Source organism: Bufo bufo, chromosome 6 (assembly GCF_905171765.1).
Source record: "Bufo bufo chromosome 6, aBufBuf1.1, whole genome shotgun sequence".
Lineage (NCBI taxonomy): Eukaryota > Metazoa > Chordata > Amphibia > Anura > Bufonidae > Bufo > Bufo bufo.
Window position 1 is genome coordinate 191,426,943 of NC_053394.1, and position 13,624 is coordinate 191,440,566.

Consider the following 13,624-nt stretch of genomic DNA (forward strand, 5'->3'; position numbering starts at 1 on the left):
AGAAACCTACACTAAATACAACCTCCTGTTGTGCCATACTGGCCTCCATTAAATTCAGGGAATGCAGGTTCCACATGCATGCTGAGCCCACTCTGTATCTTACCTTTCTTGGTGCCAAATGGCTTCCAATAAATGCAGTGAGAGCAGGCTGCAGCTTTTTATATAATTAAAATCAGCCTATGGGACAGACAGGTTAGTTAGTGCACGACCAATGAAGTCAGCCACTTTTCCAATGCAGACTCCAAAGAAAAAAAGGGGGGTTGGTCAGCACATGCCAATGTGTATAGGTGCCATGGCTAAAAACACAAAAGCAAAAACAATGTCACATAAAGGGGTGGGGAAGGGAGCAAGACTAACTCCACCCACACCTCTGTCTCTGCCTACTTGCACTTACCCATCCTAGGTAACGGAGCGCAACTGGGCGGCGGTCTCTGACCTGAGTAAGTGCGAGGGGAACACACAAGGCAAACACAAAGTCAAACTAGCAATGAATATATCAGGAGATAACCGCGGTACTAGGAAGGTTGCGGAAGCCAAACCATGTAAGTAAAGGGTCAATACCAGGAGACGCAAACACGACCAGGTAGCAGGCAAAGACTAGAACGAGGAACGGTCCGGAAGTCAAATACTAATACCCAGAATTTCTCAGGATAGATACATCAAGTAATGGACCTTAATAACAGACAACCTGTGGCCAGCAGGCTGCCTGTTTAAATAGTGGAGGAGAGGAGTCATGTGATGTGGCCAGCGCCACATGACTCACTCTCCTGCATACAGCTGAGCGCCGAGTGTCCAGCTCGGCGCGCAGACTTATTGCCATCACCATGGGAGCAGAGGACGCCGGCCACGCTGATGAGGTGTGCGCGGCCGGGTCCTCCCTGTTGCTCTGGAGATGAGGACTCGCTCCACTATACCTGCAGGACGCCGGCGGCCCAGAGGAGAAGCGGCGCAACCCCGGCGTCCTGTAACAAACAACCAATGCAACAGCACTCTGCAAACGCAAATAATAAACTAAATACAATTGTTCCGTACTCACTATAGAAAATGTATGATTGGAACCTCCATTTCCTGAATTTAATGGAGGCCATTGTGGCACCACAAGAGGTAGTATTTAGGCTCTGTTCCTGTCCTAAAGAAATTGCCTTGTCGTTGGCAGAGAGGCCCAAATAAATTTGTACAAAATGTATTTGCTAAGAATCTCACATTTATAACGTAGTGTTAGCATTAGTACATTCTCTGTAGTGGGTATGGCACTATTGTAGTTACTTTTATTATTTGCGTTTGCAGAGTGCTATTGCATTTATATACTGCCTGATTGTTTGCTGATATACTGCCTGGTAGGGCTGATCATGATGATTACCTTTTTTCTTTTTTCCTGTTATTTATTTCCCCTCTCATTTTACACACAACAAAAGGATATACTATAATAAATAATTCATAATAGACTTTACTATATTCAGAATAGTGTTTGTTTAGGATTAGAAACCTAAAACCTATTACTGGTTTATTCAGAGGCACAATTTCTTCATATATACACTCACCTAAAGAATTATTAGGAACACCATACTAATACGGTGTTGGACCCCCTTTTGCCTTCAGAACTGCCTTAATTCTACGTGGCATTGATTCAACAAGGTGCTGATAGCATTCTTTAGAAATGTTGGCCCATATTGATAGGATAGCATCTTGCAGTTGATGGACATTTGAGGGATGCACATCCAGGGCACGAAGCTCCCGTTCCACCACATCCCAAAGATGCTCTATTGGGTTGAGATCTGGTGACTGTGGGGGCCATTTTAGTACAGTGAACTCATTGTCATGTTCAAGAAACCAATTTGAAATGATTCGAGCTTTGTGACATGGTGCATTATCCTGCTGGAAGTAGCCATCAGAGGATGGATACATGTTCTCATTCTGTTTACGCCAAATTCGGACTGCCGCATACTGGATGTTTTTCCCTTTTCACACCATTTTTTGTAAACCCTAGAAATGGTTGTGTGTGAAAATCCCAGTAACTGAGCAGATTGTGAAATACTCAGACCGGCCCGTCTGGCACCAACAACCATGCCACGCTACGCTCAAAATTGCTTAAATCACCTTTCTTTCCCATTCTGACATTCAGTTTGGAGTTCAGGAGATTGTCTTGACCAGGACCACCCCCCTAAATGCATTGAAGCAACTGCCATGTGATTGGTTGACTAGATAATTGCATTAATGAGAAATAGAACAGGTGTTCCTAATAATTCTTTAGGTGAGTGTGTGTGTGTGTGTATATGTATATATGTATATATGTATATATATATATATATATATATATATATATATATATATTACACTGCTCAAAAAAAATAAAGGGAACACTTAAACAACACAATGTAACTCCAAGTCAATCACACTTCTGTAAAATCAAATTAGCAAGACACCCCCAATAAAGGAGTGGTTCTGCAGGTGGTGACTACAGACCACTTCTGAGTTCCTATGCTTCCTGGCTGATGTTTTGGTCACTTTTGAATGCTGGCGGTGCTTTCACTCTAGTGGTAGCATGAGACGGAGTCTACAACCCACACAAGTGGCTCAGGTAGTGCAGCTTATCCAGGATGGCACATCAATGCGAGCTGTGGCAAGAAGGTTTGCTGTGTCTGTCAGCGTAGTGTCCAGAGCATGGAGGCGCTACCAGGAGACAGGCCAGTACATCAGGAGATGTGGAGGAGGCCGTAGGAGGGCAACAACCCAGCAGCAGGACCGCTACCTCCGCCTTTGTGCAAGGAGGAACAGGAGGAGCACTGCCAGAGCCCTGCAAAATGACCTCCAGCAGGCCACAAATGTGCATGTGTCTGCTCAAACGGTCAGAAACAGACTCCATGAGGGTGATATGAGGGCCCGACGTCGACAGGTGGGGGTTGTGCTTACAGCCCAACACCGTGCAGGACGTTTGGCATTTTCCAGAGAACACTAATATTGGCAAATTCGCCACTGGCGCCCTGTGCTCTTCACAGATGAAAGCAGGTTCACACTGAGCACATGTGACAGACGTGACAGAGTCTTGAGACGCCGTGGAGAACGTTCTGCTGCCTGCAACATCCTCCAGCATGACCGGTTTGGCATTGGGTCAGTAATGGTGTGGGGTGGCATTTCTTTGGAGGGCCGCACAGCCCTCCATGTGCTCGCCAGAGGTAGCCTGAATGCCATTAGTTACCGAGATGAGATCCTCAGACCCCTTGTGAGACCATATGCTGGTGCGGTTGGACCTGGGTTCCTCCTAATGCAAGACAATGCTAGACCTCATGTGGCTGGAGTGTGTCAGCAGTTCCTGCAAGACGAAGGCATTGATGCTATGGACTGGCCCGCCCGTTCCCCAGACCTGAATCCAATTGAGCACATCTGGGACATCATGTCTCGCTCTATCCACCAACGTCACGTTGCACCACAGACTGTCCAGGAGTTGGCAGATGCTTTAGTTCAGGTCTGGAAGGAGATCCCTCAGGAGACCGTCCGCCACCTCATCAGGAGCATGCACAGGGGTTGTAGGGAGGTCATACAGGCACGTGGAGGCCACACACACTACTGAGCCTCATTTTGGCTTGTTTAAGTTGGATCAGCCTGTAGTGTGTTTTTCCACTTAAATTTTGAGTGTGACTCCAAATCCAGACCTCCAAGGATTGAAAAATTTGATTTCCATTTTTTTATTTTTGTGTGATTTTGTTGTCAGCACATTCAACTATGTAAAGAACAAAGTATTTCAGAAGAATATTTAATTAATTCAGATCTAGGATGTGTTATTTTTGTGTTCCCTTTATTTTTTTGAGCAGTGTGTGTATGTGTGTATATGTATGTATGTATGTATGTATGTGTATATATATATATATATATATATATATATATATACTTCCCCAGTTGTCTCCATGACAGCACAAACTGAGATTGCCTTCCTCTAATAAGACAGGAAAAAGCACACAGAGAGGTTAAGAATCCCACCCCCACCCCTCATCGCCAGTGTTTTTCCTGTCAAGGAAGAAATGCCAGAGAGGTGCTGGGAGCTCTTCTGGGTTCCCTAGTACTTTTTTCCGGTTTTTACCCTTTTTTTTCTTCTCGCCCTGCTACGGCGGGGTGTCATCCGTTAGACCGGAGGTCGGTTCCGGGGTCCGGCTCTTCCCTCCTCCAGGCGCGGTCTCTGCCCGGTTTACCCTCATTCATGGTGATCCCGGCGGCGGCGGCCCAGGCGGGCTTGAAGCAGTGCGGTAAGGGCGGCTGGAGCGACGCTATGACGCGCTTCCCTCCAGTCGCCGGGTGATGACGTCGGGAGCCGTGGCCAGCGTCGTGACGTCACAAAGGCTGCTGCCGGCGCCAAATTCAAAAAGGGGCGCCGATTAGGACCGCTCTGAGGCCTCCACAGTTCACCCTACCTGCTGACAGCAACTCAAGTGGACGGGAGCTGAGAAGATGAGCGCCCCTACCCACCACTGGCTCGGGTCCTGAGCCCCCTACCACTCTGGGCGGTGTAAGTAGCCTGCTGGCACCTTTTCATATTGTGTATTTGCCCTGCTGTGGTTGACCCTTTCCTCCCTTGTGTGTTACAGGGAGAAAAGGAGTCTACCTCCTCTGTTAAATCCATACCCAGGAAGTGTGGCGTCTGTTCTAAGCGCCTTCCTTCCTCAGGGTCCAAGCTACTGTGTAAAGACTGCACCTCTTCCGTGGTGAAGGCGGAGTCCTCTAGTTTTATGTAGGAGATCAAGACTCTGGTCAGAACTGAGAACCAATCAGCATTGGCCGCTAGGGACCCCCCTGCCTCCCCTATACCCCATTCCTGCCAGGGCCACAGACCACCCTCTTCCAGAGGCCTTGACTACTCTGGGAGTGACCTGGACTCGGCCGACTCTGATTTATCAGATGTGGGGACTTCTGCTAGATCTCTGGAATTGGAGGAAAGTAGCGAGTACAGGAGATTCCTCTTTAACCCAGAGGATATCGAAGAATTGATCCGAACCATCAGGGCCACTATTAGGATGGAGATCCCTAAGAGGTCCAAGTCAGTCCAGGAGGAGATTTTTGGGGGTTTAGGGGAGAGGCACAAATCGGTGTTCCTCGGACAATGTCCAGAAGTTGATACGGGCAGAATAGGAGAAGCCGGAGAAGGGTTCCTTTATCCCACAGGGCCTCAAAAGGTGATACCCCTATGACGAAGCGGACTGTGCCGATTGGGAGGCCATTCCCAGGGTGGATGCTCCCGTTGCTAAGGTAGCGAAACGAACGGTCCTTTCCGTTTGCGGACACAGTGCATCTCAAGGACCCTCTAGTTAGGAAAGCCGAGAGTCTGCTCAAGAGGACCTGGGAGGCTACAGCAGCTCTCCTAAAACTGGGGGTAGCAGCAACGTGTGTGGCTTGAACAACTAGAGTGCCATATAGCGAATAAGACCCCTTGGAAGGAGATCCTGGACAGTATTCCTCTTCTGAAGAAGGCCACTTTCTTCTTTGCCAATGCCTCTGCAGAATCGGTTAGGCTATCTGCTCGCACGGCGGTCCTGTCCAATACCACCAGACGGGTACTGTGGCTTAAGGCCTGGTCGGGCGACACTGTATCAAAAAACAGGCTGATATCTCTACCCTTTCATGGTCAATACGTGTTCGGGTCCGGGTGTTCGGGTCCTGGACAAGATCCTTGAGAACGCCACGGACCGTAAGAAGGGCTTTCCAGAGGAAAAATCCACAAGTTCAGGATGGAGACCGTCAAGTCAGCGGTGAAGCTCATCAAAAGGGGGTCTATGATGGCTACAATAGACCTCTCCGACGCATACTTCCATATCCCAATACAGGTCCGTTCCAGAAGATATCTGAGGTTCGCGGTGGACCAAGGTGGGACAGTCCGCCACTATCAGTTCAAGTGCCTCCTGTTCGGCATATCATCGGCACCCCGCATATTCACCAAGGTTATGGCGGATGTCGTAGCCTCCCTAAGCAAGGAGGGGATAATACTCGTCCCTTACCTAGACGACCTGCTAATAGTAGCGGAAACCTCAGATCTCCTTCACAGACACATCCAAGTGGTTCTCTTGCGCCTCCAGAACTTGGGCTGGTTGGTCAACCGGGAGAAGTCCGACATGTTCCCAGACCATCGGAAGGTATTCCTGGGTATTCTCTTGGATTCAGCTCTTCAAAAATCCTTTCTCCCTCCGCTAAAGGTACAGAAGCTGAAGTCAAGGGTCCTCCACTTCACCAAGCAGTCCCGTTGCTCAATAAGGCAGGGCATGGAAATGCTGGGCCATCTCACCTCCTGCATCCCTGCGGTAGCCTGGGCCCAATTCCATATGAGACCCTTACAGAAGCTGGTTCTAAAACAATGGAACAGGTATCGATCATCCCTGGACCAAGGGTTGTCAGTGTCCCGGGAGGTGAAGGCTTCACTGGGCTGGTGGCTCAATACCAAGAACCTGGAAACGGGAGTTCCATGGAGGCAGGAGGGTGTGCTTTCCCTCACAACGGACGCCAGCTCTTGGGGCTGGGGGGCCCTCACGGCTTCAGAGACTTTTCAGGGGATTTGGTCCGAAGACCAGAGAAGGATGTCCTCCAACTACAGAGAACTCCGTGCGGTTTGGGACGTCCTCAGGTCCATCCAAATACAGGCCAAAAATCGCCACGTCCTGGTCCATTCGGACAACTCCACAGCTGTGGCGTTTATCCAGCACCAGGGAGAAACAAGACACTGTTACCTCCAGAGGCTCTCAGACCGAATCTTCCTTTGGGCAGAAAAGAATCTACAATCCCTTGCGGCAGTACATCTAAAGGGATCCCTGAATCTCCAGGCAGATTACCTCAGTCGGCAAAGTCTGGTTCCAGGCAAATGGTCTTTGTCCCAGACCGCTTTCCAACAGATTCGCGATCGTTGGGGGAGTCCCATCCTAGACCTGTTCGTATTAGCAAAGAATCACAAGGTTCAGGATTTTTTCTCCCTCAACCGAAGAGACCCATGTGTGGCAATAGACGCTTTTACCCAGAGCTGGACGACGGGCCTAGTCTACGCCTTTCCCCCGATACCAGTAATCCCAAGAGTGCTCCAAAAGTTTCAGTCCGAAAGGTGCAGACTGATTCTGGTGGTCCCATTCTTGCCCAGGAGAAGCTGGTTCGGGCTCCTCATGTCCCTCAGCCCAGCAGATCCCATCCGTTTCCTGCCGGAGGAGGGTCTTCTAACACAGGGTCCCATACTGCACCCCAATACCAACCTCCTCAAGCTGTCTGCCTGGATTCTGAGCAATCCCTCTTGCTAGGGTTAAGGCTCTCTGAAAGAGTAGTTAAGACCCTCTTACTCAGTAGGAAGTCCAACACCTCCAAAGCGTACCTCAAAGTTTGGAGGAAGTTCGCCTCCTGGGGCGAAATCAGGTTCAACCAATCCACCACTAATATCCCTCTTATTCTGGAATTCCTCCAGGATGGGTTGGATTTGGGCCTTGGGGGCCCTCTATAATACTAGCCTTTATGAAGTCCCCTGGGTAGCAAGATTCCTGAAAGCGGCAGATCGACTAAATCCCTGAGTCAGGAATATGGTAGCACCATGGAACCTTAACACAGTCCTTTTAGGGCTGTCGGATGTACCATTTAGAGCCTCTTCTTTCCCTATTTATTAAGTGGCTCACTTTGAAAACCATCTTCCTAGTGGCCATATCCTCCGCAAGGAGGGTTTGCGAGCTCCAGGCCCTGTCCATACAGGAACCCTTCCTCAAGGTGCTAGACGACAAGCTCGTTTTTAAATTAGACCCCTGTTTTCTCCCCAAAGTGGTCTCCTCCTTTCACAGGTCACAAGATATAGTTATCCAGTCTTTCTTTCCTAACCCTAAAGACGAGCAGGAATCTAGATTCCACAATTTAGACGTTAGGCGTTCAGTTCTTCATTATTTACACGCCACAGAGGAGTGGCGTATCGACAAATTTATTTATCCAGTTTGCAGGTCCAAATAGGGGTAAGAAGGCAGCTAAGAGCTCTATATCCCGCTGGATTAGATGCACCATCTCCGAGGCCTATGAAGCCTCCGGTAAGGAGGCTCCTACATCCCTTAGAGCCCACTCAGTTAGATCGGTCTCCACTTCTTGGGCTGAGAGAGCCTCTGCTTCGTTAGAACAAATCTGCAGGGCAGCTACCTGGAAGAGGGCCCACACCTTCACCAAGCATTATAGGATGGATGTGTTTGCCGACGAGAACTTGGCCTTTGGACGTAAGGTCCTAGGTGCTGTAGTCCCCCCCCCCTAAGTTATTTTGTTAGTTCTCAGTTTGTGCTCTCATGGAGACGACTGGGGAAATGAGTATTATACAAACTGAAAAGACTAGCGTGGTATTAGCAGGAGGTGCTCAAACCCACATGCAGTCGTGCATATATATAGGGGAGCAAATCCTGCACTTGTGGCCCGTTGCTAATGGCGATCCCCAGCAAAAATGCATACGGTGGAGGATGCCCGCAGCGTACCACAATAGACATCCTACACAAGGTAGCAATTGTGTGGATGTCATAATCAATATAACAATATAACAAATTAATAGCAAAGACAGGTGCACTCTGCAGTCTTACTAAACCCTCAAACTGATTTTAAAATTAAGAGATTAGTCAACATGTCCTACGGTGTAGGACATGTCTAAGCCCGGGCACCACGCCAAGGTTTCTCAAGTAGCCCGGGACCTAACACTCTCCTAACTGAGCAGGATTTGCTCCCCTATATATATGCACGACTGCATGTGGGTTTTAGCACCTCCTGCTAATACCACGCTAGTCTTTTCAGTTTGTATATATTGAGATTCCTGGAGGTGTATAAACTCCAATTTAAATGTGCCTGTTTTCCATCTACAGGCCACATTTAGGTGCACCTGTGAGGCCTGGGCTATATCAGCCAGTCTTGAGTGGGACTCGCAGACTCCTCCCTCCTCCCACTGCAAGCATGGTTACATGCTGAAGGTAACTGGTGAGTTGTTTGTGAGTCGGCCTCATGCTCCTCTAATTTGCCCACTGGCTTCTGGTGTTGCCCATACGGCTCAGTTAGGAGAGTGTTAGGTCCCGGGCAACTTGAGAAACCTTGGCGTGGTGCCCGGGCTTAGACATGTCCTACACCGTAGGACATGTTGACTAATCTCTTAATTTAAACTTAATAAAATCAGTTTGAGGGTTTAGTAAGACTGCAGAGTGCACCTGTCTTTGCTATTAATTTGTTATATTGGAAATGAGTATTACACTCACCGGTAATCCGCTTTCCTGGAAGTCTCCATGACAGCACAACTTTGTCCCGCCCTTGTTTTTCTTTGTCAATAGACTATTTTGACGTTCTACCCCTTGTCCTAGTCCTGTTATAATACACTGGCGATGAGGGGTGGGGGTGGGGTTTTTAACCTCTGTGTGCTTTTTCCTGTCCTATCAGAGGAAGGCAATCTCAGTTTGTGCTGTCATGGAGACTTCCAGGAAACCGGATTACCGGTGTGTGTGATACACACGCACACACACACACACATATATACATATATATATATATATATATATATATATATATATATATATATATACAGTACAGACCAAAAGTTTGGACACCTTCTCATTCAAAGAGTTTTCTTTATTTTTAAGACTATGAAGAAAATTGTAGATTCACACTGAAGGCATCAAAACTATGAATTACCTTATGTGGAATTATATACATAACAAACAAGTGTGAAACAACTGAAAATATGTCATATTCTAGGTTCTTCAAAGTAGCCACCTTTTGCTTTGATTACTGCTTTGCACACTCTTGGCATTCTCTTGATGAGCTTCAGGAGGTAGTCACCTGAAATGGTTTTCACTTCACAGGTGTGCCCTGTCAGGTTTAATAAGTGGGATTTCTTGCCTTATAAATGGGGTTGGGACCATCAGTTGCGTTGAGGAGGAGTCAGGTGGATACACAGCTGATAGTCCTACTGAATAGACTGTTAGAATTTGTATTATGGCAAGAAAAAAGCAGCTAAGTAAAGAAAAACGAGTGGCCATCATTACTTTAAGAAATGAAAGTCAGTCAGTCAGCCGAAAAATTGGGAAAACTTTAAAAGTAAGGGCTATTTGACCATGAAGGAGAGTGATGGGGTGCTGCGCCAGATGACCTGGCCTCCACAGTCACCGGACCTGAACCCAATCGAGATGGTTTGGGGTGAGCTGGACCGCAGAGTGAAGGCAAAAGGGCCAACAAGTGCTAAGCATCTCTGGGAACTCCTTCAAGACTGTTGGAAGACCATTTCAGGGGACTACCTATTGAAGCTCATCAAGAGAATGCCAAGAGTGTGCAAAGCAGTAATCAAAGCAAAAGGTGGCTACTTTGAAGAACCTAGAATATGACATATTTTCTGTTGTTTCACACTTGTTTGTTATGTATATAATTCCACATGTGTTAATTCATAGTTTTGATGCCTTCATAGTAATGAAAATAAAGAAAACTCTTTGAATGAGAAGGTGTGTCCAAACTTTTGGTCTGCACTGTATATATATCTATATCTATATATATATATATATATATATATATATATATATATATGTATGTATAGGTGAAACTCGAAAAATTAGAATATCTTGCAAAAGTCCATTTATTTCAGTAATGAAAATTAAAAGGAATTGCATTAATGCAGCTTAAAATTTTAGTTTTGTGAAAAGGTTCAGTATTCTAGGCTCAAAGTGTCACACTCTAGTCAGCTAATTAATCGGTACCCCCTTTGGGGTTTCATAAGCTGTAAGCCATAATCATCCAAATTATAACAAAGGCTTGAAATATCTCGCTTTGAATGTAATGAGTCTATCTCATATGTTAGTTTCACTTTTTAAGTTGCATTACTGAAATAAATGAACTTTGCACGATATTCTAATTTTTCGAGTTTCACCTGTATGTGTGTATGTTCTGCGATCACTCAAAAATGCAACCATAAATTTCAACAAAACTTGGTCTACACATCCCTTGCTACCTGGAAATAAATATTGTGGGGGTCACAGCTCTCTAGCACGTACTGTTCCTGAGATATTCCCCAAAAATTCAAATATGGCACATCACATGACCTAAGCCTGCAGATCTTTCTGCAGTGCTCCAGACTAAAAAAAATACCTAGTAGCCATTGGCTCCTGAACTGAAAAATTTAGGAGCCAAATTAAATTTTTTGTCTCCAAATCGAAACCGATTAAAAATTTTGGTATCGTGACAACGCTACGCCAATCAGATCGGCATAGGGTTGTTTCGATACCAAAATTTTGATTCTTTCGTCACCATAAAAAAAAGTATTGCGATATTCAATACCACGCGAAAAAAAAAAAACACCAAAAAAAGCCGCGTGCATTTCGCATCTTATGAAACGTTCGTCCCATAATAGAACAGTCCTATCCTATTTTTTGGGGTGACAAAAAAATGTCGAATTGCATGGTTTTTATTTATTTATTTCTGTTACGGCACTCGCCGCATAGGAGTTATTTTTTTATAATTTAATAGTTTGGACTTTTCGGACGCAGCGCTATGTAATATGTTTATTTATTTATTGTTTATATATTTTATATGTAAAATTGGGAAAGGGGGGATTTAAACGTAATATTTTAGGGTACTTTCACACTAGCGTTTTTCTTTTTCGGCATAGAGTTCAGTCACAGGGGCTCTATACCAGAAAATAACTGATCAGGCATATCCCCATGCATTCTGAATGGAGAGCAATCCATTCAGGATGTCTTCAGTTCAGTCATTTTGACTGATCAGGCAAAAGATAAAACCGCAGCATGCTGCGGTTTTATCTCCGGCGAAAAAAACTGAAGACATACCGGAGAGATACAAGACGGATCCGTCTGTCCGCATGACACGCGGAGAGACAGATTCGTTCTTGCAATGCATGTGAGATGGATCCGCATCTGGATGCGTCTCACAAATGCTTTCAGTCACATCCAGATCGGCGGATCCGGCAGGCAGTTCCGACGACGGAACTGCTTGCCGGATCACACTGCCGCAAGTGTGAAAGTAGCCTTAGGCCTCTTTCAGACGGGCGTCACGTTTTGGCTTCGGATGCGTCCCCGGTGCATTGCGGCAAACCCGCGCGAGTAGGTACGCAATTGCAGTCAGTTTTGACTGCGATTGCGTTCCGTTGTTCAGTTTTTATCACGCAGGTGCAATGTGTTTTGCACGCGCTTGATAAAAAACTGACTGTGGTACCCAGACCCGAACTTCTTCACTGAAGTTCAGGTTTGGGTTCAAGGTTGTGTAGATGTAATTATTTTCCCTTATAACATGGTTATAAGGGAAAATAATAGCATTCTTAAAACAGAATGCGAAGTAAAATAGGGCTGGAGGGCTTAAAAAAAAATAATAAAAAAAAAATTAACTCACTTTAATCCACTTGTTCGCGCAGCCCGGCTTCTCTTCTGTCTTCATCTGTGAGGAAAAGGACCTGTGGTGACGTTACTGCTCCCTTCACATGATCCATCACCATGGTAATGGACTATGTGATGAGCTCAGTGACATCACCACAGGTCCTTTGACAGGTCCTGAAGAAAGAACAGGAGACTGGCAGCTACGCGATCAATTGGAGGAGGGGAGTTAATTTAATTTTATATTTTTTAACCCTCATTGGCACTGCGCCACCAATGAAAATAACTGACCTGTTAATACAAATACAGGAGGCGGGTGCCGGAATCAAATAGCCGGCACCCGACCTCTATGACAGGGAGTTGCGATCTGCTGCAGTTAACCCCTCAGGTGCTGCACCTGAGGGGTTAACTGCAGCAGATCGCCGCTCCGTGTCATAGAGGTCTGGTGCCGGCTATTTGATTCCGGCACCCGCCTCCTGTATTTGTATTAACAGGTCAGTTATCTTCATTGGTGGCGCAGTGGCCATAACCCCTCCCCTCCTCCTCCCGTCTCTCGTCTTATTGGCGGCGGCAGCAGCACATGGGGTAGGGAGAGACTCCTTCTCCACTGTGCTGCTGAGAAGAACATCGGCGGCAGGTCTAGTCCAAATGGCGATAAGACTAAAAAGTCTTGGTACCATTTGTAAATTCTAAGTCGCATTAGTGACCATTTTGGTCGCCATCTGGAGCCCTGTTCTGTTCATATCCCAACTGCCATACACACAGTCATATGTCTGTTATCAGCCAATAGAAGCTTGCTGGTCCTTAGTCTCCGCATACACACAGTTTTACTCCAGGTTTCCATAACAACCTAGCCATTTTTCTTCACTGCTGCAGGTCAGCTTTAAAGGGGCAGGGCGCTGTGGATGACACTGTTAAGGGGGCAGGTGCCACTATTAAAAGGGCAGTTGCTGTGGAGGTCACTGTTAACCACCTCCGGCCCGCTGTACGCAGATTCGCGTTCCGGAGGTGGCAGCCCTGCACTCAGCGACGCATATACGCGTCATCTCGCGTGAGCCGGGATTTCCTGTGAACGCGCGCACACAGGAACGGAAGGTAAGAGTTGATCTCCAGCCTGCCAGCGGCGATCGTTCGCTGGCAGGCTGGAGATGTTTTTTTTTAACCCCTAACAGGTATATTAGACGCTGTTTTGATAACAGCGTCTAATATACCTGCTACCTGGTCCTCTGGTGGTCCCCTTTGTTTGGATCGACCACCAGAGGACACAAGTAGCTCAGTAAAGTCCCACCAAGCACCACTAC

At 46.7% G+C, this 13,624-nt stretch overlaps 1 protein-coding gene across 2 annotated transcripts in view; it reads left to right on the top strand.

Moving 5' to 3' along the window:
• Positions 1-13,624, top strand: part of TUBGCP2 (tubulin gamma complex associated protein 2) — a 478,187-nt gene that overhangs the window by 210,680 nt on the left and 253,883 nt on the right. The gene's annotated exons all lie outside the window — the stretch shown is intronic.